This window comes from Sinohyriopsis cumingii, chromosome 4 (assembly GCF_028554795.1).
Source record: "Sinohyriopsis cumingii isolate HCF-2022 chromosome 4, ASM2855479v2, whole genome shotgun sequence".
In the NCBI taxonomy this organism is placed as follows: Eukaryota; Metazoa; Mollusca; class Bivalvia; order Unionida; family Unionidae; genus Sinohyriopsis; species Sinohyriopsis cumingii.
Window position 1 is genome coordinate 68808805 of NC_142964.1, and position 6841 is coordinate 68815645.

The following is a 6841-nucleotide window of genomic DNA, read 5'->3' on the forward strand; positions in this document are numbered from 1 at the left end:
GTAATTTATTAAAGATAGGATATTCCTTCTCACTTTGATTTTATTTGTCCTGCAATAATTGTGCTTTTTTTAACACTTTCCTGCCTTGAAATTGTTCATGCAGTTTACTTAGATAAGTTCTCTTGCATTCCATTTTGTTGAAGTAGTAGGGAATATCAACAGACAAGAGCAGTTTCTTTAAGTCAGCATTTCCCACTGACACTTGTATAAGCCCAATTATAACCTACTATTGACTTTCAGTTGATTCTATTTATGTATGTCCAGCTGTTCTTGTGGAATTTCAATATTAGGTCAAACATTCTTTTGAGTGGTAACCGTATTAGTCACATATTGTCCATTCCTTCCATTCAAGTCCACTCTGTTCTGCAAACTTTGCATCCCATCACAAGAATCCAAATTGGTGTGGCATCATATCTGCATGGTTACTGAATGCTGCATCCCACATGCCAATCATGTAGCAAAAATGAACTAATGTGTTATAAAAGAACCACCTCATGTCAAAAAACAAAATTACATCACTCATGAGATCTCCACTACATACAGAAGCCTCGATATTGGCTTCTCACTTTAACAATAACGTATTTTTGAATAATTTTCTTGCACTGAAGTTAATACACATATTCATGAACTCATTTATATTAAATGGATAATATACTGGAAGAAATAAAAATACCACACCTTATGTATATCATCCAGTTATCTCCCTTACATCAGACATAACATTTCAAGAAATAGAAAAATACCACACCTTATGTATATCATTCAGTTATCTCCCTTACATCAGACATAACATTTCAAGAAATAGAAAAATACCACACCTTAAAAATACCACACCTTATGTATATCATTCAGCTATCTCCCTTACATCAGACATAACATTTCAAGAAATAGAAAAATACCACACCTTATGTATATCATTCAGTTATCTCCCTTACATCAGACATAACATTTCAAGAAATATAAACTCACATTGTTAGTGATTGGTAATGAACATAAAGAGAAGATTTGTGAAGTATTATATTATACCTCAATCTCAACTCATTAACCCCAGGAGGTTTTTGTCGTTTTTGCCTGAAATGCGAGTAGGAAACACATTTTGGGGTCTATTTCTGAATACGTCCTAATACATCAACCTCCAAGAGAATTTCCATAAACCTAATGCCTATAGGTAGAAAGATCGTTTACCCGCGGCTATTTCGCTCACGCATGAGCAGAAGGGTGAACGTTGGAGGTTTTTTCTTCTTTTTTTGTTGTTGCTTAACAGACCCATCATTTTCGTATCGAGACCAATCTTTATTCCAAATGCCCACCTTATCCTACTTTTTGCAGAGGTTCACCTGTCTGTCTTCAGTTGAGGCCGGTCTGCCGTAGATTCGAGGCCAAAAAGTCTAAAATCCAGTCACGAAGTCGGATTCCGACCAGGGCCGAATTTTGGGGTGGAAAAAATTGGGTCAAATAAATTTGGTTTTTCCCTCTGTATTTTGTAGTGCAACTAGAACGTCCAGATTATTTGGTATCATTATAGAGCTACATGTGTCTACCTTTCTATAACACCACCCTCTTTAGTGTATCATACAGAGCTCGGCAGTAGGATACTACCTCCTGCCGCGTAAACGTGGCGCCAGGGGTTAATGAGTTAATGCAAATGTACATAGAACTGAATAATTTTCACACAAGTTTACAATTTAAAAACTGATAAAGTATGTCCTGTTAGGTTTAGGTACTTTTCTGCCTAACTCAAGCCCATTACTGTTAATTTCTTATGTAGAAGAAATATAAATCATATGCATCTACATTATCTATATTATTCACGCTATTATTTTAGATGATAATGCACACTACTTCACCTGAAGTTTCTGTGCTTGTGAGGAATGTTCTAGCACATGTGCATTGAGACTGTACTTAGACCTATGGGGCACTGCCTCCATATATTTATCTAAGGTAAGGTCAGTCAAACTTTCACTTTTCATTTTTCTCAGTGTTGCTTTGTCTCCTTTAATTTCTTTATCATAAGCTACACCTCTCTTTTATATATAAACTTTCCTTCTGTTTTAACTCCATTTGAATCGCTATGCTTATTAGTTATCTTTGGCATTTTTCTGCATCTTATTCCCAAAATGTCACCCCAAATCCAACATAACCGCTTCGAAGCTATGATATACTTACTATGTTTGGTGACAAAGTGGCTAACCGCAGCAATTTTTATTCACAACACAAAGGAGGGAATCTTGCTATTTGTGTTACAAAGATGATGAGTAGGTAGACCTTTGCGTGTGGACTTGGGGTTAGTGACCTCATGTATCTGTAGATAGGATAAAGTGTTCAAAGCTTATACTTTACAATAAGATTGGTTCATGCCAACCTGTCTCTGATGTTAAGTTCTGCATCTACCAAACAAATATAAAGTCCCTTTATTTTAGATGCATTGTACTTTTTGAAGTAGGAGAGGTTCATACTAATTGGTACATTGACCTTTGACCTAGTTATTACATAATATGATATAATGTGACTTATCCCATATAACCCATGTGAAGTTCAATTAGTGCTGATATGGATAGAAACCCAACTCATGGTTAACACAGTTCATTTTATTCCCAAAATGTATTTTGGTAGTCAAGCACACAGCTGAAATAGTTCGATGACCATTACATACACATTAATGTAAGACACAGCTTGGTATCTACATAAAATTGTTTCTGACAAGCAAGACTAAGTACACTTGTTACTTGTACAGTCCCAAGCTATATCACAGATTATTGAAAAAATTAAGGTTGGCTATGTGTATAACGGTACGAATTGTACAACCCAGGATAGAAAGTATATTTAATTCACAAAACATCAGCATTCAGGCCAATGGAAAAAAAACAAATGATACCTTAGTAACGTTCTGCCCGAACTAATTGTTGTTGTTTGTTTGTTTTGTACTGGCGCACCTCCACCTCCTAGGATCAGATCCGTACCTTGCCTTGACGCACAATCTTGATATCACTTAGAAAAGATTTTGTTAGTCACTAGACGTAAACAGTCATACTAACGAATGATGGGGATGGGAAATTTTAATTTATGGTAAAGAATAACAAAATCAGTTTGTCTGGAGAATGGAAAGCACTTAATAATTTCCCTTTGTTCATTTAACACAAATACGGGTCAGGTCAGACAAAACATTACTGGTATTATGGATTAGTGGGGTTTGGAAGCAGCATTTAGGAAGTGTGTATGTGTATATGTGTTTGCTCCATCGCACTTTCCACACAAATGTACCACAGTAAAATTAAAATTTTCCTACCCTATTCATTTACTAGTCTGCAAACCGGATACCGATATGCGTAAAATGGAAAAACATTAAACTACTGCAAGGATGAGAGTACTAATTCATGAGAACATGAAGTTGATGGTATAATACAAAAAAAGAGTACTAATTCATGAGAACATGAAGTCGATTGTTCAAAACTTATAGGTTACTGCATTTGTATGGGAAAAGATGAACGAGTGTTTTGCACGACCTTGGGAGTGCAGTATATCCATCCGAAAAAACGAGTTCATATTTTCCCATACAAATGCAGTAACCTTTTTATTATATGCTCATTTTTTAATTCTACCTAAGGCTTAATTATATAAACAAAATACACTACAAGAAACAACGTAAATGAATGTATGCTGTATTCCAAACTAAATATACAAGTGCATATTCATCTTTACGCAACAACAACATTATTACAGCACACATAACTCCGCCCAGATAAATCTGAAGTTAGTCGCGCGCTCGACATAACTTTGGAACGAAAATGGCGTGTCTAGTTAAAATTGACATTTGGAGTTATATTGTGAATGAATGTGCAATGCAATAACTTTTCCATTTGATCTGGAATGAATCGATTTTGGCATTTTTTTCTTCTTTCGATTCTACGATATTTCGTGATAATGGACTAGATTTGTAAGTGACAATTCCACAAGAAATACATGGGACTGAAGAAGCTAGGGGTAAGTATGTTGACAACTGCAAATTTGTTTCTGTTTCTGTCATTGAATGTTTGAAATCATAATGTGGTATAAATATGAAGTCTTTCAATTGCAATTATCAAAAAGACGCTATGGAATTTAATGCTTATTTCATTTTGAGTTCAGTTAGGAAGATGTAATTGCACTTATCATCGAAATTACTGTACAATTTCGAAATGTGTAATCAAGATTGAGAACCTATGACATGGCTCATGTAATTCGGATTTGCAGAACAAAGAAAGTACATTTTGAGGAAATTCAGGATGTAAAACTGTAATTATATATATATATTAAGTCGACTGTTTAATACAAAAAGAGTACTTATTCATGAGAATATTAAGTCGACTGTTTAATACAAAAAGAGTAATAATTCATGAGAATAAGAAGTCGACTGTTTATTACAAAAAGAGTACTAATTCATTAGAATATGGAGTCGACTGTTTATTACAAAAAGAGTACTAATTCATTAGAATATGAAGTCGACTGTTTATTACAAAATGAGTACTAATTCATGAGAATATAAAGTCGACTGTTTAATACAAAAAGAGTACTAATTCATGATAATATGAAGTCGACTGTTTAATACAAAAATAATACTAATTCATGAGAATATGAAGTCGACTGTTTAATACAAAAAGAGTACTAATTCATGAGAATATAAAGCTACTGTAAACTATGCCATCATGTCGGCCAATTCCGCGCGCCGGGTAATTCTGCGCAACGATACGTCATTTCTGTGAACAGTTGATCACGTGCTATTTTGGGTCAAAAATATCCATTTTGTATCAAGAAAGAACGATCTTACTTTAATTAAGAAAAGTGATATTCATAAAGTGTACACAAATATCCCATATTTCAACTCGAAAGGCATATGAAAATATGATTTCTAAATCTCAACATTAAGACCCACTCCATGGCATTCTTAAATCTTTAACCCTGAAAATCCTATTTACTATGTATCTCTTAGAATCATACAAATAAATATATTATATAAAGGTGGAAATGTATACCTTAAAAAATTCTGCATCTTAATGCAAGTTTCCAGTTTTGCATGAAGTTGTCCCACACGTACAATATCATCTGCTACACAACATGTCAACTTGCCGCTAGAACGGCATTCTCAAGAAATTCCCCGGCATATATTCTGTTTCTAAATTCTTAAGTAATTCTTCCCCAGAAACAAGACATTGTAAACACATTACATCCTATTCATTGTTGTTTCTCTTCCACATATTAGCTTGTTAAAAAAATATAAATGTTGAATTTTACTCATGTTTTACAAGATAGGTTTAGTTTGCTTGATATCTCTTGCCATTTATTGGCATTGTTACGTTGAATTTTGTAAAACTAGCTATAAACCTGACCTGTGATTGGGATTCTTAAGGTAGCTTTAAAAAATTCAGTCATATCGTTACGATATCTGCAGCATGATACCCCAGTGCTAGACATCGCTATAAACTGCCACACTGCAGACATCGTAGCGATATGACTGAAAAATTGTTAAAGCTACGTTAAAAATCCTAATCACACACACACACGATGTCTGCAGTGTGGCAGTTTATAGTGATGTCTAGTAGTGGGGCATCATGTAGCATACAGGTGGCATGATGTCCCACCCAGGCACATTATCCTGACACCAGGCCGACCAGTCCTAACAATAACCTCTTAATGCTGAGCGCCAAGCAAGGTAGCTGTCAGTACCATTTTTGTAAGTCTTTGGTATGACACGGCCGGGGGTTCGAACCCAAGACCTCCGCATCCGAGACGGACACTCTAACCACTAGGCCACCGAAGCGGTAAAAACATGACATAATTACTCGACTGATATGCTGACAGAAACAGTCCAAAGTAACGTATTTCAGTTATATATCCCGATGCATAAACATTGCATCTTTTCAAAGCTGTGCGCAGAATAGACCGACATATCGCGTGTCATGAAAACACGGGGGTGGTATCCCGTGTGTCCAAAATTAATATTATCTTGAACAGAATATTCTGGTGACAATTGCCTCTTTTCAAATAGTAGGCTAAGTATTGCAGTATTTTATATTCGTCAATCGGTCGAACTCGGTAAGCGTTTTGACTCAATATTGGAGACGGAAACCTAATGTGCCCCGAAATGCCCTACACCATTGTACATGTATTCAACAATTTAGGAGGAAGGTTCAACGTTATTCACTTGTTGGCGGTAACAAGAAAATCATTACCTGTCATCAATCAACACGAGTATTATTTCACCATTTTCCTTAGAAAACAGTGGAAACTATCACGTAGTAAAACTGTGACGTTGCTATTGTTGTAAATCAATAATCATATCTATTCACTCTCAGTGCTGGATAATTGTAATGTTAAACGACGAGTCACCGTCTAGGATCGTAGCGGCTCGTATCGTTTACCTGTGATACATGTACTAGATAATAACTAGCTATTATATAGTTTACATAAGCAACGATACGAGCCCCTGTGTGTAGGATTGGCTACATGTATGTCATGCAGAATAAGTAAGGTAAGTAGAAAATAGATCTTACTTCAGTCAGCTACATCTCATTCGGGTCTTCAATATTTGAACTTGACAAGTAAATATAGTAGGTGTCCGTAGTTTTTAAAATTACACATCAACTTCCGGCGTATATTTAACAACACAAAGTGAGGTAATTTAATAGTACTCGTCTCATACACCTCACGAGTTATCTCCCTTGGGCGCGATAATGCTACTGCCACAGCGCTGCATGTTTGGTGGTAAAAACCCACCTGAGCAAAAATCAAACACACCCACCCACCCCAGTATTTATATTTGTCTCCAACGATATCCATATACCATTGCAACGATGGGGGTCGGGTG

The 6841-nt window shown here is 35.6% G+C and overlaps 1 protein-coding gene across 2 annotated transcripts in view; it reads right to left on the reverse strand.

Moving 5' to 3' along the window:
- Positions 1–6639, reverse strand: part of LOC149801398 (limbic system-associated membrane protein-like) — a 29233-nt gene extending 22594 nt beyond the window's left edge. The window contains exon 1 of one of the 2 annotated variants that reach the window (XM_089955485.1): positions 6528–6639. The gene's annotated coding sequence lies outside the window, so the exon portion shown is untranslated. The remainder of the gene's footprint in view (positions 1–6527) is intronic. The other variant, XM_089955486.1, reaches the window with a different exon arrangement.
- Between the last annotated feature and the right edge of the window lie 202 nt (positions 6640–6841).